The 24,409-nt window shown below is 40.2% G+C and overlaps 1 protein-coding gene across 3 annotated transcripts in view; it reads left to right on the forward strand.

Moving 5' to 3' along the window:
- Window positions 1–68: 68 nt before the first annotated feature.
- Window positions 69–24,409, forward strand: part of CKAP5 (cytoskeleton associated protein 5) — a 100,454-nt gene continuing 76,113 nt past the window's right edge. For 2 of the 3 annotated variants that reach the window (XM_087423022.1, XM_087423024.1), the window contains exon 1: window positions 69–140. The gene's annotated coding sequence lies outside the window, so the exon portion shown is untranslated. Of the gene's footprint in view, window positions 141–572; window positions 728–24,409 lie in introns of those variants that run through there. The other variant, XM_087423023.1, reaches the window with a different exon arrangement.

Raw genomic sequence — 24,409 nt, forward strand, 5'->3', positions numbered from 1 at the left:
AGCCCTTTCAAATGGACCAATAAGAGGGCGATGGGCGGTCCGTCGAGAACCAATAAACAACGAGGACACTGCGGGGTGTGCGGCGGCCCAAGCGGTTTCAAACGGCTTAGAGCAGGCCCCTCGGTTCTGACCCGGCGGAGGTGAGTGGGCGGTGGGCCCGACCTACCCCGCCTAGGCCCTCGGATCCAGGCGTCGCGCGCGCGGAGAGCCCCTGAACCCCGGGCGGGGGGCGTCCGCGGACGCGCGCCTCCCTCGCCCCACGAACCAGGCGGGTCTGAGGCGGCGAAGCGGGGCGGAGGCCGGGGCACCCGCTGCTGGGAGGGCGGGGGGCGTGGGCGCTCGCGTGCGGCGGAGGCCGGGGCTGGGATCCGGGTGACCGGAGCGCGCCGCGGCGGGGGCGGGCGGCAGCGCAGGGGGCCGGCGGGCGGCGCAGGGCCGCGCCCGGCGGCTGAGGGTGTTCCGGTACTGGGGCGGGGGCCCTGCGAGCCGGCCCTGCCACGGTGCCCCTCGCGTAATTGTCAAATGAATGAATGAGGGAATCAAAGCCTGTGAGGGCTGTGGGGGTGGTGAAGGGCCTGGTCGCCTCAGAGCGTGACAAGGACAGCGGCCCCGGGGCCTGCCCGCGCACCTGTCTCCCTGCCGGCTTGCTGCGATTTTAACGATTCAGATCATACCGCTCCGCCCTGACGCCTGGCTTTCTCTCTCAAAAGGTGTCAGTAGAGTTCAGGTATTTTTCCAGCTCTGAAGCTTTTGGGGGCCAATACAATAGTTAGCAGGTTAAGCAGGCCTTGCTTCTTTAAGGTGGAGCTTCGGTAAACTAGATTCCTACTTTTTAGCTCTTACGCTAAGCTCTTTGGCTGTTGAGATAGCTACCCTGCAATCGTGGTCATTGTCAGGCAAAATTTAAATGCCTCCCGTTTCGTTTCTGGGATAGAAAAGGATGAAAGTGATGTTGCCAGAGTGGCTACTGGGTGTTAGAAAATATATTCGTTTTGATGAATCTCAACAATGAGTTTTTCATGCGGCATCAATAGAGGGTGAAGTGGTTTTTGCAGAACTTGCCCCAAATTTATGCATGGTTCTGATTTAATTCTCATGGGAACCACGGCATCAAATCTTGGCCCAGAAATGCTGCCTGTCTTATTTTATGCGTAATTATAGTAATTGAAAACTCATTTTTAGAGAGGTGAACTCCTCCTTTCTCCATTTTCATCACCCTGAAAAGTCCTTCTTTGGCCTAAAGAGCCCATAAATTAAGCTAACAATTTTTTGGAAACTTTTAAGAAATCATGAAAGATTTAGACTTTTCTTAAGTGACTGGACAAACCATATATGTTGTTTTTATAAAATTTAATTATCTGGAGAAAAGTGAAATCAATTTATTTTGCCAGCATAAATTAAACCTAGTTGGTAAACTCACAAGAAAAAAATTTTACACAAGGCTTTAAAGCCTGTTCATTCAGGCAGTGGCAAGCAAAGATATTCCATAACAATTAATATATGTTACACTTTATTACTTTTAAAGTTTTGACCATCAACTTTGAATTATGAACAGTGGTATAGCCTCCTACAACTGGCAGCTCAATTTTAGTAGCAGAGTTTTAATTGCAATAGATTTGAGTACCTTAATATTATGAGTACTGTCCTAGGTTTTGGTGAGGCAATTAAAAATAATAAACATCTTTAAGAGTGCTTTATAGGATATTGTTAAAAATCTTGATGGGGAATGAAAGCTTTTCTTTATATTGAGGTAAAGCCAGGCTTTCTTGTGCTCCTTTGACATAATGGAGTCTCATTTATTCATTCAACAAATATGGAGATTGATGCCTACTGTGTGTTAAACATTGTTCTAGATTCTGGGAATGCACTAGTGAGCCAGAAAAAGACAAAGCCACTGACCTAAGAGAGTTTGACAATTTTATCTCTCAAACGATTTGCTGTAGCTAATTGTAGTTTCTGTAATCCCTGTGGCCCAGCTCTGGTCTTTGAACAAAATAAACACTCAAATACTTTACTATCAGTAGCTAACATTTATTGAATACTCACTGGGTGCCACGTTGTATCTTTTTTAATCCTCACGGCTTTTTACAGATGAGGAAACCGAGTCTTAGAAAGGTTATGCAGTTTGCCCAAAATCATACAACTGATAGAACCTGAATTTGTACCCAAGTTAGTGTGTCTTCAGGGCCTTTGCGCTTAACCTATGGTTGTACTATATGAAGTAATGGGATCTGTTAGAATTCAGGAGCAGTTTCTGGGTAGACTCTCCTTTGTTTTTTTATACCTCTATCAGAGACATGATGAAATATGAATGATAGGCATAGTTTTTAGAGGGAAGATGAAGAGGTTCAAAAATATGCTGTTTACCATATGGGAGAGGGACAGCTGTGACCGGGGCAGGGGCTCAGGGAGAGCATAAAATTAAGATCTTGATCTAATTATGATTGATGAATTCCTGGTGGTCAGTGTTGGAGGGGTTTGAGATTCTTAAATGATTCTGGTAGTCTTACCTGCAGAGTGTAGAATATGTTACTTGGTTCATTTCTATCAGGGCAGTTGCCCTGCCTGCTTGATAAATCTCAAACACATTGAGCTTATTCTTTTGGCCTTTGGGTGTGTTGTTCTCTGCCTGGAACTCCCCACCCCACTCTACCCCTACCTCAAGCCTGTCTTTGTATGCAGGCTCCACTCAGGTCTCAACTCAAATGTCATCTCCTTAAAGAGGCATTTTCTAAGCTCCCAATTAGAGTAGCCCTCTTGGTCACTTTTACCTCACTTTCCTTTCTTATTTACTTCATAGCGTTTATTGCTATCTGATAGGTCATTTATTGTTTGCTTGTACATTGTCTGGTGTCCTCACAGAAGTGAAAGCAGAGCAGAGATTTTTTTCTGTGAGGTTACCTCAGTGCCTCAAACAATGCTTGGAACAAAGAAGGTGGTCAAAAAATATTTGTTGGCCAAAACTGGTATAGTCTTCTCTATGTGATAAAGACAATATACAGTTATGTGTCGCTTAACGGTGGGGATGTGTTCTGAGAAATGCGTCATTAGGCAATTTCATTGTTGTGTGAGCGTCATAGAGTGTACTTACACAAACCTAGATGGTATAGCCCACTGCACACGTAGGCTATATGGTACTCATCTAATGGGACCACGTGTGGTCCATCATTGACCGAAAGGTTGTCATGCGGTGCGTGACTCCATAACTAACCAGTTGGCTGAGTTACTGTGTCTTTGGGTGTGAGCAATATCTCAGCAGACTGATTTGGAAAGTCTTCAACTAAGAATCTTGGAAAAATGATAGTTTTATGTTTGTGTTGACTGGGGAGGAAGGTAGATGTGACGCCCCCACCACCACCTTTTTTTTTTTTTTTTTTTCAAATTTTAAAAACTTTCAAATCTATAGTAGGGGTACTGGTCAAATATATTGTAGGATGTCCCTCTTTTGGAATTTATGTGATGTTTTTCTCATGATTAGACTGGAGTTACGAGTTTTGGGGAGGAAGATCATAGAAATAAAGTACCATTTTCATCACATCATATGAAGGGTACTATCAACATGCCTTATGACTGTTGATATTGACTTTGATTACCTGGCCGAAGCAGTGTTGGTCAGGTGTCTGCGCTGTAAAGTTACTCTGTTTTTCCCCTTTCCATACTGTCCTCTTTGGAAGAAAGTAACTATGTGCAGCCCACACTTCAAGAGTGAGGAGTGATGCTCCCTGTCCTTTGGGGTGGAGTATCTACATAATTTATTTGGATTTCTTCTGTGTGGGAGATTTGTCTCTTTCCCCATTTATTCATTTAGTCAAGTATTTATTTATATCAGTATAGACTGAAGGATATTTATATTATACTTTGAGTTTTATTCCAATACTACTTTATTTTGTTGCTCAAATTGTTCCAGCTTTATCCATTGGGAGCTCTTTCAGTTGGCTCCTGTGCCCCTTTAACATACCTACATCTGTGTGTGTGTGTGTGTGTGTGTGTGTGTGTGTGTGTGGTTTTATTTATTTATTTTTGAGCACTTGTTTACTTTCTGACACTACAGATGCTCTAGGCTCATCTGGTATATTTCTTGTCATAGGGCTAGAATTAGCCATTTCTCCAAGAATCTCTGGTTTCTTTTATTAGAGAATGGTGTTAGAAACCAAGATCTGGGGGCTAAATGTTCTCCTTGCTACTGGGGTGTCATTTCTTTTAGGCCTTCTCAGGGAACAAAGCAAAGAAATACATATGTGTATGCTAACTTATACATATAGACATATCTATGAATATGTCTATATGTAGCCATCTGTGTCTATATTAAGTTAAACATGAGTTCTTACTGATATCTCCAACTCGAATCCATTACCACATAGATCATTCTAGCCTCCTCCCTTGCTGATTTGTGAATTTCCACTTCAACAATGAGAAACTTGGCTTCCACCATCCACTGTTCATTCACTTAATTGTTCAATTTTGGTATACATGTATAGCAGTATCAGAATTGTTAACCTGTGCTCCCATGGAAAACAGTTTTATCAACTAGAAGTGCAATGCTCATGTACAGTTCCTTTGCCTTTAGTCTTACAGACTTTATTCATTTCCGAAGTTACCTAGGTCGGCATCTTTTCCCCACCCCCTTCAGTGAGGTTGTTTCACACATTTGTAGTACAGTTAAATTCTCTTGTCACAGTCTGCATTCTTTTCTGGGATCCCCCAACCTCCTAAATTACTTTTGAAAATCAGCATCCATTAAAGTTCACTCTTAATGTTGTAAACTTCTATGACAAATCCATAATGTCATTTATCCACCATTACAGTATCATAGAGAATAGTTTCACTGCCCTAAAAGTCCACTATTCAAAAAAAGTACATTCACCTATTCGTCCTTTCCTCCCTCCCCCATCCCCTGGCAGCCACTGATCTTTTTACTGTCTCCATAGTTTTGCCTCTTCCAAAATGTCATATAATTGGAATCATACACTGTGTACCCTTTTCAGACTGATTTCGTTCGCTTAACAATATCTATTTAAGGTTCTTCCATGTCTTTTCGTGACTTGATAGCTCATTTCTTTTTATTGCTGAATAATATTCCATTGTATGGATGTACCACAGTTTATCCATTCACGTATTGAAGGACATCTAGGTCACTTCTAGTTTTTGACAATTATGAACAAAGCTGCTATAAACATTCATGTGCAGGTTTTTGTGTGGACATAAATTTTCAGTTCAACTGGATAAATACCTAGGAGTGTGATTGCTGGATCATATGGTAAGATAATGTTTAGCTTTGTAAGAAACTGCCAAACCGTCTTCCACAGTGGCTGTACCATTTTGCATTTCTACCAAAAGTGAATGAGAGTTCCTTTTGCTCCACATCTTTGTCAGCATTTAGTTTTATCAGTTTTTTGGATTTTAGCCATTCTAGTAAGTATATAGTGCTCCCTTTTGAACATTTTTTAAAATTTTGTTTTTCATAACATTGACTTTTTTGGAGAGAAATGATGGGATGTTTTGGAGGAATCTTTTTTAAAAGAACTTTTTATTTTGTAATAATTTTAGATTTACAGAAAAGTTGTGAGATGATACATGGAATTCCTATATACTTCTCACCCAGGTTCTCCTGTTGTTAACATCTTACATGGTACATTTGTCAAACTAAGAAACTAACATTGATGCATTATTTTTAACCAAACTCCGGATTTTGTTTGGATTTCTTTCTTCTTTTTTTTTCTTTTTTTGTTTATTGTGGTAACATTGGTTTATAACATTGTATAAATTTCACATGTACATCATTATACTTCTATTTCTGAATGGATTACATCATGTTCTCATGTTCACCACCCAAATACTAATTACAATCCATCACCACACACATGTGCCTAATTATCCCTTTTGCCCTCCTCCCCCTGCCCCACTGGTAACCACCAATCCAATCTCTATCTCGATGTTGTTGTTATTATCTACTTCTTAATGAGTGAGATCATATGGTATTTGACCTTTTCCCTCTGACTTATTTCACTTTGCATAATATCTTCAGTGTCCATCCATGTTGTCACAAATGGCTGGATTTCATCATTTCTTATGGCTGAGTAGTATTCCATTGTGTATATATACCACATCTTCTTTATCCATTTGTCCCTTGATGGGCACTTAGGTTGCTTCCAAGTCTTGGCTATTGTGAATAATGCTGCAGTGAACACAGGGGTGCATGTATCTTGACGCATTGGTGTTTTCACGTTCTTTGGATAAATACCCAGCAGTGGAATAGCTGGATCGTATGGTGGTTCTATCCTTAATTTTTTGAGGAATCTCTGTACTGTTTTCCATAGTGGCTGGACCAGTTTGCACTCCCACCAGCAGTGTATGAGGGTTGTTGTTTCCTGTCTTGTTAGTTATAGCCATTCTGATGGGCGTGAGGTGATATCTCATTGTAGTTTTGATTTGCATTTCCCTGATAGTTAATGATGATGAACATCTTTTCATGTGCCTGTTGGCCATCTGTATATCTTCTTTAAAGAAATGTCTGTTCAGGTCTTTTGTGTGTTTTTTAATTGGGTTGTTAGTTTTTTTGTTGTTGAGATGCATGAGTTCTTTATATATTTTGGAGATTGAGCCCTTATCAGATGTGTGGTTTGTAAATATCTTCTCCCAATTGTTAGGTTGTCTTTTCATTTTGTTGATGGTTTCCTTTGCCGTGTAGAAGCTTTTTAGTTTGATGTAGTCCCATTTGGTTATTTTTTCTGTTGTTTCTCTTTGTTTGGAATTTCTACAGTTTTTCTATTCATATCACCTTTCTCTTTCAGGATCCAATCTAGGGTGACCTATTGCACTTAGTTGTCATCTCTCTTAGTCTCCTCTGGTCTTTGACGTTTCAGTCTTTCCTTGTCTTCATGACCTTGACAATTTTGAGGAGTACTAGTCAGTTATTTTGTAGAATGTGCCTCCTTTTGGGTTTGTCTGATGTTTTTCTCATTATTAGACAAAGGTTATGTGTTTTTGGAAAGAATGCCACAGAATACCATCATTTCATTTTCAGGGGACATATGATATCCACATAACATCACTGATGATATTAACCTTGATCACTTGGTTAAGGTAGTGTTTGCCAGGTTAAGTAGTAAAGTTACTATTTTTCCCTTTCTATACCTGTTCTTTGGAAGTGAGTCACTAAGTCTGCCCCACCTCCAAGTGGGCGGAGGGCTTAAGTTCCACTTCCCAGAGGAAACAGTATCTATATATATTATCTGATATTTTATAAGGAAGATTTGTCTCTTCTCCCCCATGTATTTCTTTATTCAACCATTTATCTATATCAGTATGTATACCTGTTTTGTACTTTGATTTGTAATCTGATTCTATGTTATTTATTTTTTTGCTCAAATTGTTCCAGCTTTGACCATTGGGAGCTCTTTCAGGTTGGCTTCTGTGTCCATTTTATATGCTCCCATCTTTTTTTCTTTTTGAGCATTTCCTCATTTTCTGGTGCTACAAGATGCTTCAGGCTCATCTTATATTCTCCCTGCCCCAGCCATTTTTCCAAGGAGCCCTAGTTCCTTTTATGGGACAGTGGTCTTTAGAAACCAAGATCTAGGTGCAAGGTTTGCTCATTGCTGGGGTGTCATTGTTCCTGGGCCCTCTCAATGGACAGAGCTAGGTGATGTATGTATGTATGCTAACCCATGTCTTGCACATACATGTAATTGTTTCTATATCTTTCCATCTGTATTTATATTAAGCTAAACATGAATTCATACAGTTCTCTCCAACTTTCAGAGGAAACTGTGTTCCAAACAAGTGTCCTCTTTGTGATTTGCTGAGGAAGATTGGCCCTGAGCTAACATCTGTGCCCATCTTCCTCCATTTTTGTATGTGGGACGCCACCACAGCATGGCTTGATGAGCAGTGCATCGGTTCACACCCAGGATTTGAACCTGCGAACCCCGGGCCACCGAAGCAGAGCGCACGAACTTAACCACTATACCACCAGGCCAGCCCCTATGATTTGCTTTTTACTGAGATCTAACTTTTTTCCCCTGATAACACTTTTTAAGTGCCACAGAAAACATTTTCCTTAACTTGGTAACAGTTGTTTGTTTCTGGCATATGACCTTTGTTTAGAGATACATTCAAAGCAATAAATTCTGACTTGGTTGGAATGATCATAACATTTTTGGTATAGACGTGATGTCAGATAAGCTGTGGTGACCTTGTGTCTCTTCAAACATGATTTTTGTTATTTTATTAAGAGAGAAAAAAACCTGCTTCTTTGATATCTTGATTATATTTCTTAGAGGTTTGTTACTAATTAAAGTGACTTTTAGATCCTTTCTATAAAGATGAGAAATAAGTTGAGTAGTCTCAAGTATTTCTTGAAATGAAATTCATTTGTTTAATGTGGATATCTTCTTTTCTTTTTTCAATCATAAGACCTAAGGTAGCATTTTATTTCTCTGAAACTCGGCTACCAGGAAATAAACCAAAAATGTCTTTTCGGCAGCCTCAGTAGGTATCACAAATTTTATTGACTTTCTTCCAGTAGATCCTACTCCCTCTTTATGCACAATGTCAGCCTGCTTTAAATCAAGAGCTAAATTTAGAAAGGCAGCATGCTACAAGCTAACTAGCAGTGTTAGCTTGATCACAAAGGTTGAGGAAGGAAAGCTACAAAATATAAAACAGTAAAATTTTAAAAAGCAACATTGGAACCATTTAGTTTTGGTGCAAGAGCCCCTCATACTTCTGTGGCAGTAGATCTTGAAAGTATGGTTGCATTGATTGCTCAGATGGATTATCCTGAAAAATTTAAATGATTATCAGTATACTTTAAGACAACTGGCTGGCTTATGTATTTTCTTAGATTTATATGAAAAAAGTTACATAAAATAATTGATGTTTCAGGGCTAAATCTCTGATATCTGGCAAATTTGGCAATCTAGAACATCTCATTCCCTCATCAGTTTTGTTCTTTTATTTATTGTTTATTTTTTGTATTTACTTGCAGTGCTTGTTTTTATCATTTCATGTCCTTATCCACTTGCAGTAGGAAGTTTCTCATTTGTGGATTTTAGGAATTTTTTCAGTACTGTAATTCCACACTTTTGTTTTGGTCCTTTTTTTTAATGTGGTACATTCCTTTAAAAAAAAAAAGTCTCATGAAAACCTCCTAGTCTAGAACTAATGCGACTGCTTCACTTGGGAGTGAAGGTCAGATCCCAGATCAGAAATCTCTGTGCAGTAAATAAAAAAGTTTTTATACTTTAGAGACTGTCTGCTTATTTTGAGCAATGTTTAATATGGGAGATTCCTCCAAACAAAATATGGACAGTCCCCTTGAGTATTACAAAGTGGTATTTACTTGTTTAACTAATAGTAAATCTGCTTTCTATAGGATAAAAAAGAATAGATTGCTTGTACACCCAAAGAAGCAGTTTGTTTTAGACCAGAAAAGACTTGCCTTACTCAGTCCTAAGAGCTCTAAGCTAATTTAGGCCTTTCTTGGACCAGAGGACTGAAATGTGGGTTTGTTTAAGTCTGAAGTCTGTCTAAAATCCCTAAATGACCCTGGGATGATGCTAATAATAATAACACAGTAATGATAGCTACCGTGTCTTGAGTGCTTGGTATTTGCTAGGCAATCTGTTAGTACTGCTTTCTTGCATAAAGCCACTGGGTTCGTATGATCTGGCGCTTTTCAGTCTGCCCCCCTCTCTCAACCCCTGTGTGTCCACACATGAGTTATAGTTCTATTCTTTACGCTTGCCTAAGCTCTTTCAGGCTTTTACACATATGCCTGTAACATTCTCTGTTGTCCCCACCCATTATGGCTTTGCCTGGCTAATCCCTCTTAATTTCCTTTAGTTCTCAGCCTAAATGTCACTTTCTCAGGGAAACCTTCCCTGACCCTCTAGTCTAGACTAGGTGCCTCTGTTACACCCTCATAGTACCTCCCTCCCCACTCACCACTGTAATGCACAACCTATACTCAGCACATAGCTGAGTGCCTAACACAGACTAGCCTGACATGATCTAACAAATACAAGTGTACTTGTGGGGCAGGGGAATAATATGGATGTTTGGGGGGGATTCTTAACATGTAAGGCAAAATCTCATTTAATCTTAACAATTAGTTGGATCACCTTAGGCAAATTACTTAACATGTATGCCTCAGTTTCCTCTTCTGTAAAATGGGGATAATAGTATCAACTTGAGAGTTTTGAGAATTAAGTTAGTACACGTGAAGTGCTTACAATAGTGCCTGGCACATAATAAATGCTCCAGAAGTGTGTATTAAATAAGGAACCAGGGCCGGCTCCGTGGCTTGGCGGTTAAGTGCGCGCGCTCTGATGCTGGCGGCCCGGGTTCGGATCCCGGGAGCGCCCCGAGGCACCACTTCTCCGTCCAGCGCGAGGCCGAGTCCCACGTACAGCAACTAGAAGGATGTGAACCTATGACATACAGCTATCTACTGGGGCTTTGGGGGGAAAAAAACTGAATAAATAAAATCTTTAAATAAGGAACCACATGAAGATTAGGAACCACTGTTAGGACAGAGGATGAAACTGAGGCTTAGCTAGTGTGTGACAGAGAAAGTTTTAGAACTCAGATCTAACTCCAGAGCCCAACACGACAGGTTTAGATTGAACTTAACTAGAGCTCTCTACAATGAGATTTACTGCAAGCAACTGTTCTACTGCCCTTTTTTGCCAAAGTGAAAGGTTCTAAAATTAAAATTATTCTCTTTTAATGGATTTTGTAATGAAAAAGTAGGTAACTAAGAAAACAGTGGCAAAAATCCTATAAAATTTCAAGTTCTATGAACTGAGCAATTTTTCACTTTGAAAGAGTTTACTTCAGAATTCCATTAAATATATCGCATGTTCCTGACGCATTTGAAATACACATTCGACATACAAAATTTTATTTATAAACAACTCAAGGAACACATTTATTGTGTATTTAAGACTTCTATGATTTAATGAAATTGTACCATTTTAGGAATTATTTGAGTGCAAAGCACTCGGCTAGATGTTGGAGTAATAAATAAGACTAAGTTCCTTCTTTCAAAGGAGATATGGTGCCCAAAAAGTGTTAAGGGAGAGAAATGAGGCTTAGCTTATGGGATGAGTTAGACAGAACCAACTTGAAGTTTCCAAGCTGGAATTTTAAAGTTTTAGAGTTTTTAGAGCATTATGATACAATTATTGGAGCTTGTTGTTTGAAGGAAAAAAAAAAAAGGCATGACTAGGTATTAAAGTGAAAAGTAAAAGTTCTTCAGCCAGCCCCTTAGACAAACTTCTTAGAAGTAGCCATGGTTAACAGTTTTCTATGAAGCCTAGAAAATTTTTATGTGCATTCAAACATGTGCAATGCTGTATTAGTTTTCTATGGCTGCTGTAACAAATTACCAAAAGCTTGTTGGCTTAAAACAACAGAAATTTATTTTCTCACAGTTCTGGAGGCCAGAAGTCTGAAATTTAGGATGAGTCTTATGGGAGCTAAAATCAAGGCAGGGCCACGCTCCCCCAGAGGCTTTAGGAGAGGAGCCCTTCCTTGCCTTTTCCAGCCTCTGAGGGCTGTTGGCATTCCTTGGCTTGTGGTCACATCACTCCAGCCTCTTCTAATCTTGCTCTTCTCCAGCTTCTTTGTTTTCTTTTGTGAGGAGGACTAGCCCTGAGCTCACATCCAATGCCAATCCTCCCCATTTTTTCTTGAGGAAGAGTGGCCCTGAGCTGACACCTGTGCCCATCTTCCTCTGCTTTATATGGGATGCCGCCACAGCATGGCTTACTAAGCGGTGCATCAGTGCATGCCCAGGATCCGAACCTGTGAATCCCGGGCCACCACAGCGGAGTGCACACACTTAACCGCTTGTGCCACCGGGCCGGCCCTTCTCCGTCTTCATATTGCTTTCTCCTCTGTGTGTGTCACATTTCCCTGTTTCCCTCTTATAAGGATACAGGTGATTGCATTTAGAGGCCACCCAGATAATCTCCCCATCTCAGGATCCTTAATTTAATCACATCTGTAAAGACTCTTTTTTCCAATAAAGTAACATTTTTTTTTTTTTAAGATTTTATTTATTTATTTTTTCCCCCTAAAGCCCCAGTAGATAGTTGCATGTCATAGCTGCACATCCTTCTAGTTGCTGTATGTGGGACGCGGCCTCAGCATGGCCGGAGAAGTGGTGCGTTGGTGCGCGCCCGGGATCCGAACCCCGGCCGCCAGCAGCGGAGCGCACGCACTTAACCGCTAAGCCACGGGGCCGGCCCAAGTAACATTTACAGGCTCCAGTGGTTACAGCCTGATATCTTTGGGCATCATTACCAGCCTACTACAAATGTTTAGGTCCCTCTTTATATATTTTTAATAAACACAAAAAAGGAATTAGACTTTATAAACTGTCTTCCAAATTTCTTTTTAAAACTTAATAATGGGGGCCAGCCTGGTGGCGTAGTGGTTAAGTTCGCAGGCTCCGCTTCAGCGGCCCAGGTTTCGCAGGTTCGGAACCCCGGGTGCGGGCCTATGCACCGCTTATCAAGCCATGCTGTGGCAGGCGTCCCACATAAAATGGAGGAAGATAGGCATGGGTGTTAGCCCAGGGCCAGTCTTCCTCAGCAAAAAGAGGAGGATTGGCAACAGATATTAGCTCAGGGCTAATCTTTCTCATCAGGAAAACAAACAACAGCAACAACAAAAACCTTAATGGATTTCTTCCACATCAGTATTGAAATGTATACTTTAAGCTTCATCTTTTTTTTTCTTTAAATACCTGCAGAGCATTTGTTGAATAGATGAGTGTCTCACTCTTTAAAAAAAATTATGGTAAAAAAACCACATAACATAAAAATTACCATCTTAACCATTTTTAATTAAGTACATTCGCATTGTTGTGAAACAGATCTCCAGAATTTTTTCATCTTGCAAATCTGAAACTCTGTATCCATTAAACAACTCCCCTTTCCCCCCTTCCCCAGCCCCTGATAAACCACCATTCTACTTTCTGTTTCTATGAATTTTACTAGTTTAGATGCCTCATATAAGTGGAATCATACAATATTTGTCTTTTTGTGACTGGTTTACTTCACTTAGTGTAATGTCCTCAGAGTTCATCCGTATTGTAGCAAGTGACAGGATTTCTTTCCTGTTTAAGGCTAATAGTCCATTGTATGTATATACCACATTTTGTTTATCCATTCATCTTTCCATGCACATTTGGATTGCTTCTACCTCTTGGCTGTTGTGAATAGTGCTGCTTTGAACATGGGTCTACAAATCTCTTTGAGACCAATTTTCAATTGTTTTGGATATATATATACTCAGAAGTGGGATAGCTGGATCATATGGTAATATGGTATTCAATTTTTAATCTTTTGAACAATCTCCATACTCTTTTCCGTAGCAGTTGCACCATTTTACAATCCTACTAACTGCACAAGGATTCTAATTTCTCTATATTCTCGCCAACATTTGTTATTTTCTGGCTTTTTGATTTCTTGGGTTGTTTTGATAGTAACCATGCTAATGGGTGTGAGGTGATATTTCATTCTGGTTTTCATTTGCATTTCTCTGATTAGTGATGTTGAGCATCTTGTCATATGCTTGTTGGCCATTTGTATATCATCTTTGGAGAAATATCTATTCAAGTCTTTTGCCCAATTTTTAATTGGGTTATTTGGGTTTTTGCTGTTGTAGGAGTTCTTTATATTTTCCGAGTATTAACACCTTATCAGGTATATGATTTGCAAATATTTTCTTCCATTCCATAGGTTGCCTTTTTACTCTGTTTGTTGTGTCCTTTGATGCAAAACAGTTTTTAAGTTTGATGCAGTCCTAGTGGTGTTTTGCTTTTGTTGCCTGTGCTTTTGGCATCATATCTAAGAAGTCATTGCCCATTCCAATGTAATGAAGCTTTTCCTCTATGTTTTCTTCTAGGAGTTTTATAGTTTTAGATCTTACATTTAAGTCTTTAATCATTTTGAGTTAATTTTTGTATATGGTGTAAGATAGGGATCCAACTTCATTCTTTTGCATGTGGATATCTAGTTTTTCCAACACCAGTTGTTGAAGAGACTGTCCTTTCCTCACTGAGTGGTCTTGACACTCTTGTCAAAGATCATTTGATCTTGGAGGGTATTAAATCTTGTCAAATGCTTTGTACTGTGTCAGTTGAGATGATCATGTGGGTTTTGTCTGTCATTCTTTTTCTTTTCTTTTTTGTGAGGAAGATTAGCACTGAGCTAACATCCATTGCCAATCCTTCTCTTTTTGCTGAGGAAGATCGGCCCTAGGCTAACATCCATGCCCATTTCCTCTACTTTATATGGGACTCTGCCACAGCATGGCTTGACAAGCGGTGCCTGGGTCCATGCCCGGGATCTGAACCTACACCACCCTCTTTTGCTGAGCATGAGTGGCCCTGGGTTAACGTCTGTGCCCATCTACCTCTGCTTTATATGGGACTCTGCCACAGCATGGCTTGATAAGTGGTGTGTAGGTCTGTGCCCGGGATCTGAAACTGCGAACCCCGGGCTGCCAAAGCGGAGTGCGAGAACTTAACCGCTACGCCACCAGGCTGGCCCCCTGTCCTTCATTCTTTCAATGAAGGACAGTGTTGTGGTGTACTACATTGATTGATTTTGGTATGTTGAACCATCCTTGCATTCCAGGAATAAATCCCACTTGGTCATGATGTGTAATCCTTTTAAGATGCTGTTGGATTCAGCTTGCTAGCATTTTGTTGAGGATTTTTGCATCAATATTTATGAGCGATATTGGTCTGTAGTTTTTTTCTAATGTCTCTATCTCTCTTTGGTATCAGGGTAATTCTGGACTCGGTAGAATGAGCTTGGAAGTATTCTCTCCTCTTCAGTTTTTTTTTTTTTTTAAAGATTTTATTTATTCAGTTTTTTCCCCCCAAAGCCCCAGTAGATAGTTGTATGTCATAGGTTCACATCCTCCTAGTTGCTGTACGTGGGACTCGGCCTCACGTTGGACGGAGAAGTGGTGCCTCGGGGCGCTCCCGGGATCCGAACCCGGGCCGCCAGCATCAGAGCGCACACACTTAACCGCTAAGCCACGGAGCCGGCCCTCTCCTCTTCAGTTTTTTGGAAGAGTTTGCAGAGGATTGATGTTTATTCTCCTTTAAATGTTTGGTAGAATTCTCCATTGAAGCCATCTGTCCTGGGCTTTTAATGTATCACTTTTAAATCCGTTTCCAGTGATGGTTGATAGTAGAATGTTCAGCTGGGTGTGGTGCCCTGAGTACAGACTATAGGAAGGCCTGCTCTAAATGTGATATTACTTCATGCCTCAAATTGTGCTAGATGTGACTAGATGACTCAGAAACTGTCCTTCTCAGTACTATGTGTATGGGGAAGGAAATACAATTCATATTTCTGACTTTTTGACTCACCGTTTTTACCTTTTACCACATTACTTTCTTTGCCAGGTGTAAGAGGCTGATAATTAAAATTTTGCTTTTTGAGTGGCTTGTGTGAATCCCTACTTTTTGACCTGGGGACAAAATATATTCTACCAGGGTTAGAGTGCCTGAAAAAGGAAAATGATGACAGACCCACATGTATGCAAACTGTGGTTTTTGGATTATTAACTACATCTGTGATACTAGCATAGAGCCAACTATCACTCCTTTGTAGTAATTTAACCAAGGGCCAAAGAGAATGGGACTGTGAGATTTTTACCACTGAAGTAGAAGCACTTTCCAAACATTTAACATTAGCTGCAGATATCTTAGTACTGAAGAACTTGGAATTGCAAGCATGCTGTTTATTATATATAAATAGTTGTGGAATACTGTTGCATAAAACTTTTGAGGTGGGAGAGTTGTTAATACAAACTCCTTGTTTTATGCATGAGAAAAGTAAAGCCCCCAAAGATTAAATGACTTCTCTGAGGTTGCACAGCTAGTTAATGGCAGAGCAGGGACTTGGGGATGTAAATTTTCTTCTTTCTAGCCCAGTGCTCCTCTCAGATTAGAAAAAAAAAGTGCCTTCCTACACTTCTGCTTGAACACTATAGTATGTAACTTTTTATTTTTGTTTTTTTATTTTTATTTTTTTTGTGAGGAAGATCAGCCCTGAGCTAACATCCATGCCATCCATGCCAATCCTCCTCTTTTTGCTGAGGAAGACCAGCCCCGAGCTAACATCTATTGCCAATCCTCCTCCTTTTTTTTTTTTCCCCCTTTTCCTCCCCAAAGCCCCAGTTGATAGTTGTATGTCATAGTTGCACATCCTTCTAGTTGCTGTATGTGGGACGCAGCCTCAGCATGGCCGGACAAGCAGTGCATTGGTGCGTGCCGGGATCCGAACCCCGGGCCGCCTGTAGCAGAGCACGCACACTTAACCGCTAAGCCACAGGGCCGGCCCCAGTATGTAACTTTTTATAATCTAGCTAGAGGCAGAGGTTTTTTTTCCTTAATTTTTAAACTCATGGAATATTTAATATATTTTAAAAGTAATTATTTATGTTATAAATTTTAAAAAGGAAACACCCGTGTTCCTACTATCCGGTTTAAGATAAATCATTAGCAATAACCTGTGCAACCCTCCTTGATTATATCCCAGATTGTCTTCTCTGCCTTTTCTACTATGTTGAGTTTTCAGTATATCCTTCTCGTACTTGTCTTTCTGATTTAACCAAAATATCTGTTTCCCTAAACAGTATATTGTTGGGGTTTGTATAATCATACTGTGTGTTCTTCAGTAACTAGCTATTTTTCTCGCAGCAAGGTTTGTGAAGTTCATCCAGGTTTTTGCTAATAGCTGTCTTCATTTGTTTTCACTGCTGTATAATATCTTTTCTGTAACTATACCACAGCTTGTTTATTCATTCTCCTGTCAATGGGTTTTTTTAAATTGATATATAATTCACATACCATAAAATTTATTCTTTTAAAGTATACATGCAATTCAGTGGCTTGTCAACATTTTCACAAAGTTCTGCAACCCTCACCAGTATCTAATTCCAGAACATTTTCATCACCCTAAAAAGAGACATCATACCATAAGTCAATCCTATTCCCTCTTTCTTCCCTCCCTACCCCCAGCCCCTGGAAACCACTAGTCTACTTTCTTTCTCTGTGGATTTGCCTAACCTGGGCATTTCATACAATGGCATCATATAACATATGGCCTTTTGTGTCTGACTTCTTTCAAATACTTAGCATAATGTTTTCAAGGTTAACTCATGTTGTAGCATGTATCAGTACTTCATTCTTTTTTATGGTTGAATGATATTCCATTGTATGGATATACCACATTTTGTTTATCTATTCATCAGTTGATGGGTTTTGGGGTTGTTTCTACTTTGGGGCTATTATGAATAATGCTACTATTAACATTTATGTACAAGTTTTTGTATGCACATATGCTTTCAGTTCTCTTGGAATGGGTTGTTAATATCAAACATTTTCCAAAATGGATATACCAGTTTACATGCCCACCACCAATGTACAAAAATTCTGGACCCCTTTTTTATTTGTTTATTTATTTTTTTGTGAGGAGATCAGCCCTGTGCTAACATCTGCCAATCCTCCTCTTTTTTTGGTGAGGAAGACTGGCCCTGGGCTAACATCCATGCCCATCTTCCTCCACTTTATATGGGACGCCGCCACAGCATGGCCTGACAAGCGGTGTGTCGGTGCGCGCCCGGGATCCGAACCGGCGAACCCGGGGCAGCCGCAGTGGAGCGCGCGCACTTAACTGCTTGCGCCACCGGGCTGGCCCCATGGACCCCTTTTTTAAAAGCATTTTTTTGTAATATTGGAATAGTGTTTATAATAAGTTTCTTAATATTTTCTTGTAAGCTTCTTTTTGCTTCCTAATCAAGAGAATTATACTTTTGATAAAAGATGTTTAATATGACTTGCTATGTAAAGAGATTGTTGAGGAATTTTATTTAGGCTCTGAAAAAACTTATCTGAATGTTGGAAAGCCAGTCTGACAGATGTGTAATATATGTTTTGATTTGTTCTACTTACTAGGAGTACTTTTTGTTTATCCTTATAGCTTGTTGATCCAGACAAAATGACCAGGTTTGACTACTCTTGGATTGATATTTCCCTTCGAAAGTGTTATAAAAGTAGCATCTAAGATTCATACCAAATGACCAATGACCGGTTTGTAAATAGAAGAGTACATTACAAACCGTTAATACTAAACTGCAGAAAGAACTGGCTTTAATTCATAGGTATAAAAATACAGATCAATACTGGAAATTAGTACTAAGTAATAATCCAGTTACTCTCATATATTACTTGAACTTTCGTACATTGCTAGTGGGCAGTTCAAAATCAGACTATTCTAATCTGAATCAGTTTCTCTGTAGCAGCCTTAACCTATAATTCTCTAAGACCTTCAGAATAAGGGTAACCTGCTAGTGCAGTCTTCATGCCTGTTCTGTGGAATCTAAATTTCCACTTGAAAACCGCTGTTCAGGACTGAAGATGTTAGGGCACTTATAGATGGTCTTCAGCTTCACTAAATTGATTCCCACACTGGTCTGGCGGTGGTTTAAAGTAAGGTGTGTTTATTCATCTAGAATAGATAGAGGAATACAGGCTTAATAAACACATACATCTCTTTCCTGACAGTATGAAGGAGACACAATGCAGTCAAAACTTGTAAGCTGAGATTGAAGAAAAATTCCTCCTATGAAAAGAAAATTAAAACTCATTGATAACCTATGGAGAGCTCAGAGACCATTACTTAACTCCTTCTTGAGATATTAATCCAGTTTTTGCTACAATTTTTTCAAGAACTCTTCATATTAAATTAGATAACTGTGCATTGCAGCTTGTATTTGCATGCAAGATTTTTTCATCTACAGATACCTGTAGTGAATTCTTGGCCAATTTTTGGACGATCACATGTTACAAGAAGGAGAATATTATTTTTCTATTTTCTATTTCTATTTTTCTATTATCCTCCTATTACCTTCCTACCCATCTTCTATCATTGTCTGGAATTCCTCGTGTTGTAGAGAAGAGAAGGAAGTCAGTGAGAGGGTGAGATGAAGCAATGCAGGCTGCCAGAATTCTTTTCTGGGCCTTTGAGTTGCCATTTCAAGAACGCTAACGGCTCAAGTTAATGGACTAAGCAGCTTACATAATGGGGCTATAGATTTACCTTGAGGCTTTGGCTATTCCCTGCAGCAATTTTTTTCGCACCTGGAGGAGAGATTAGGCTTGTGATAGTAGAAACTGGTCATCTCCTTTGTTACTGGAATATTACCTGTGTTGCCACCAAAAAAGAGGTCCACCCAACCGCGGCGGAGTCTTCCTAGTTGGTTCTTCATTTGCCTCTTACCTTGGAAACCCTGTGGGCGGAAGGAGCGCCCTACGTCTTGCAGACCTCTCCGCGAAGGTACGCTGCGGTTTAGTGGAGGCCCCTTTAAGCCGGCAGTGTGTGCGGGAGGGGGGCCGAGGTGGGCGGGCACTCTGACAGTGCGCTCTGGGCCCCGCCCCCGGAGGAGGCGTTCCCCGGCGGCCCAATGCCGCCGCCTGCCCGCCTGGTATTCCTGCTGATTCTGCTCAGACGGTAGGGCCCCCGGCCTCTCCCTGACAGGGGAGCGTAAGTGTCAAATTGCGGGCGAGGGTCGAGCGTCCTGTGCCCATGCCGGAAGTCCTGGTGGACGGTACAGGGGACTTTTCCTGGCCTATCAGAGAGTCAGGCGGCGAAAGAGCGTAAACAATGCCGGCTGCAGTGAGCTAAAACCTGGGGCATCTGCTCTACTACTGGGTGGTGACAGCGGCCCTAGGGTGCCTGTTTGGAGATGCAGTGGTTGAGTGGTGCCCACGATCTGGCTTTGTCCCAGCCTGGTTCCTACTTGGGGTGAGGAGAGGATTGCTTTTACCAGAGTATAACCCAGTTGAACTGGATGGGTGGAGCTGGATCTAGCGCCCTGGGCGTTAGGTCCTTAGCCTGGGATTTGGAGACCTAGGTAGCTTCGGGATGAGTAAGCAGTAGATTTTTTGCTACCTTGGTACAATTGAGCAGTAACTCTCCAAGTTGACCTAATTCACAGCCGGGTTTAGCTTTTCATCTCCCCAGAGGCCTGTGTTGGTGTCAGGTCTCCCTTTTGGAGACATGGACAGTGATCATCTATTAAGGAGAGGCCAGTTAACCTTCTTTCCTGCTGGTATGAATAACATGATGTGGAAGAGACAGCTCTTTACCCATCCCCCTCTCTGAAGGAATTTGTGGGAGGCCACCATCCCAGGACTAGGACAGCAAGCACACCCAAGTTTGTTGAGATAACTTGCTAGAGAAGCAATTCAGATTTCTGGCCTCCTGATAATGCTCCAGCAAGAGGATAACAATTGTCCTTGTTAATGGGAATTACCTGGAGTCAGTGAGGTTTTCTAAATTAGAGGGAAAGGCTTGTCGTTTTTGTTACTGGTCGCTTAGAGATGAGCTTTTGTCTGGCTTGGCCACATAGTAAAATCTTAAGTTTTCTGTGATAGTTAAATAATTGTTGTGTTTCTTTAATCCAGTTGTCCTTCCTAGACATGGTTTGAGTAAAGATTTCTGAGCATGTGTATGTATTGTGTTTTATAATTATTTTCTTTTTTTGAGTGAGTCTATCATCACAATTCATTCATCATTCAAAGGGGTTGCCTTTTGAGTGGGCAGAAATTTTCCTCAAACTTTCCTCAGACTCCTTTTATGCTTCCTTAGCCAGAAGTGAGAGTCCAGGAATGGTAATCAGATCCAGATTTCTTGTATTGTGATAGTGAAGAGCTTTGTAGGTCAAGGGCTTGGGAATTAGCCATAAAATAGTTTCACTGCTGTAGCTTCTTCCCAAGTAGAAAGCTAAAACGGTCTGTTTAGTAGCTATATAGTTATTCTTATAGACTGGCAAGGTACAGGAATTTAAAATAGAAAGACACCACACTTGGACCTTTGGGTGGTGGGGAAGAGTGGTGGACTGACAGATATGCAAGACAGCTTCTAGGCCCACCTCTGTAACATTACTCATGACTCAGTCTCTCGGTGCCTTACTTTTAGCTGGTTGATAAATGAGAAAATGCATAGATGGCTGGGGTCTATATGTTATGATAGTATGTAATGCATACTTAATAGGTAATTTGTTATTTAATTGAATACTAAACTGAAAAACCAGACGGTTTGAAATTTATTCTAAGTTCTGCTTTTGTGTATGACCTTGGAAACATTTCTTAACCTCTGGTCTAAAAATAAACAATTACATCTAAACCTTTTTCAGGAATAGTGTGGACTATATGGTATTTGAGCTCTTTGGAAGACATTTTAGATACATCAGTGATGTGAGATTATAATATTTCTGTAGAACAGATTTATTTTAGCTGGCCTCCTTGCTTTTCCCTCTGTTTTGGGCTAGGGTAAAACCTCCTGGGAACTCTGAATAATTTGAAATTTCTGAATGTTTGTAGTATGGACTAGATTGAATGAACCATACCGAGCATCATGTATAGTTCAAATTAATTTTATTGGGCCGGCCCCGTGGCTTAGTGGTTAAGTGTGCGCGCTCTGCTGCTGGCGGCCCGGGTTCGGATCCCGGGCGCGCACCGACGCACCACTTCTCCAGCCATGCTGAGGCCGCGTCCCACATACAGCAACTAGAACGATGTGCAACTATGACATACAACTATCTACTGGGGCTTTGGGGGAAATAAATAAATAAAAATTAAAAAAAAAAAAACAAAAAACAAAAAACAAATTAATTTTATTAATGCTTCTCTTTGTTGGCAGTTTTATTCACTCTTAAAGCATCAAACCTTGCTATGTAATGAAAACTTAGTTTCCTATGTGTATGTTTATAAAATTCAGAACCCTTTGTTCATCAATGGTGCCACATTTCCAACCACTTGAAGATCGTATTTCTCAAGTCTAAAACCAAACTCATCATAATCCTCACCTCTTCTCCACTCCCCCAAAACAAAAAACCCAGAACTTCGTTCAGACATATTTTTCTGTCATTGGCACCACTGTTCTCTCAGTTGTCTAGACTGGAGCCTCCTACTGGACTCTTCTTCCTACTCCCACATACTTAGTTGCTAAGGCTTATTGATTCTACTTTAATGTAATTCCTTTTAGTCTCTCCTGCCCACCCTTTCTGTTCCTACTGCCAAGACCCCTAGTTCTGGCTCCTTATTTGTCTTTGTCCTGGAGTATTGCAATAATTTCCTATCAAGACTCTACTTTCTCTAGCTTCCAATTCGTTCTGCACGGATTTATCTTTCTAAAGTAGAGAGGATCACGTCATTACCCTGCTTCCATTCATCGGCATTGTCTGCTGTTTAACTTAATATTCGTGGTTCTGCATGATCTGACCCTAGTCTACCGTTCTGGTCTTATACTCCAATAAATGGAGCCATTCACTGTTCTCTAAACATGCTCAGCCTACCTTCAAGACTTTGCTTTTCTTGTTTTCTCAGCCTAGAACATCTACTCTTCCCTTTCTGTTTTTTCATCACTGGGTTTAGATGCCATCCTTTCTTATGAGATTTTCACTGACTGTCCCTCACTCACTGATGGTTAATCCTGTCTTTGAACTCCCATAACCCTTATTTGTCCCTTGCTTAGGGCACTTTCCACATGGCATATATTTTGTATTATGATTATTTGTTTACACCTCTTACTTGGACTCCTGTGAACTCCTTGGGCATGTCATGGTTTACCCATAGGGAAATTCAATGAATGAATAGGTAAAATTAGAATGGCGTAATTCCTTATTATTAACTAACTTTGTTAGTTTGGTTATTTAAACAGTTTTAATGAGATATATAATTTATATACCATTCATCCATTTAAAGTGTACAATTCAATGGCTTTTAGTATATTCATAGATTTGTGCAGGCGTCACCACAGTCAACTTTAGAACGTTTTCGTTACCCCAAAAAGAAATGCCACACCCCTTAACCGTCACACTTCTAATATCCCCAAACACCCCAGTCCTAGGCGACCACTTATCTACTTTGTGTCTCTATAGATTTGCCTATTCTGGACGTTTCATATGAATAGAATCATACAGTATGTAGTGCTTTGTGACTGGCTTCTTTCACTTAGCATAATGATTTCAGGGTTCGTCCATGTGGTAGCATGTATCAGTACTTCATTTCTTTTTTTTTATTGTGGTAAAATACGCATAACACATACCATCTTAACCATTTTTAAGTGTGCAATTAAGTGGTATTAAAGACATTCATAATGTGCAACCATCACCACCATCCATCTCCATAATGCTTTTCTTCTTGTAAAACTGAAACTTTATACCCGTTAGACAATAACCTCCCATTCCCCCATTCTGTCCATCCACTGGCAACAACCGTTCTGCTTTCTGTCTCTATGATTTTGATTGCTCTTAAGTACCTCACATAAGTGAAATCACACAGTATTTGTCACTTTGTGGCTGGCTTATTTCACTTAGCATAGTGTCGGGTTTCATCCAGGTTATAGCATGTGTCGGAATTTCTTTTGTTTTTAAGACTGAATAATATTCCATTGTATGTGTATTCCATGTTTTACTTATCCATTCATTCATCAGTGGACACTTGGGTTTCTTCCACATTTTAGCTATTGTGAATAATGCTGCTGTGAACATAGGTGTACAAATATCTCTTTAAAACTCTGCTTTCAGTTCTTTTGGGCATATACTCAGAAGTGGAATTGCTGGATCATACGATAATTCTATTTTTAGTTTTTTGAGGAACTGCCATACTATTTTCCACAGCAGTTGTACCATTTTACGTTTCCACCAACAGTGTACAAGGGTTCCAATTTCTCCACATCCTTGCCAACACTTGTTGTTTTCTGTTTTTTTGATAGTACCCATCCTAATTGTGTGTGAGGTGGTATCTTATAGTTTGTTTTGATTTGCATTTCCCTAGTGATTAGTAAGGTTGAGCATCTTTTTGTGTGCTTAAAAGCCATTTGTATGTCTTTGGAGAAATGTTAATTTAAGTCCTTTGCCTTTTTTTTTTTGCTGAGGAAGATTTGCCCTGAGTTAATATCTATTGCCAATCTTCCTCTTTTTTTTTTTGCTTGCGGAAGATTAGCCTTGAGCTAACATCTGTGCCAGTCTTCCTCTATTTTATGTGTGGGTCGCTGCCACAGCATGCCTGACAAGTGGTGTAGGTCCATCCCTAGGATCCAAACCTGCGAACCCAGACCACTGAAGCAGCGTGTGCCAACTTAACCACTAGGCCACGAGGCCAGCCCCCTGTGCCTATTTTTTAATTGGGTTGCTTGGTGTTTTGTTGTTGAGTTTTAGGAGTTCTTTATAGTACTTCATTTCTTTTTATTACTGAATAATATTCTCATGTATGGATTTACCACTTTTTTTTATTCTTTTCATCAGTGGATGGACATTTGGGTTGTTTCCACTCTTTGGCTATTATGAATGTTAGTTTGGTTTTAAT

Source organism: Ceratotherium simum, chromosome 34, assembly GCF_057802395.1.
Source record: "Ceratotherium simum simum isolate JZ-2026a chromosome 34, ASM5780239v1, whole genome shotgun sequence".
Taxonomy (NCBI): Eukaryota; Metazoa; Chordata; class Mammalia; order Perissodactyla; family Rhinocerotidae; genus Ceratotherium; species Ceratotherium simum.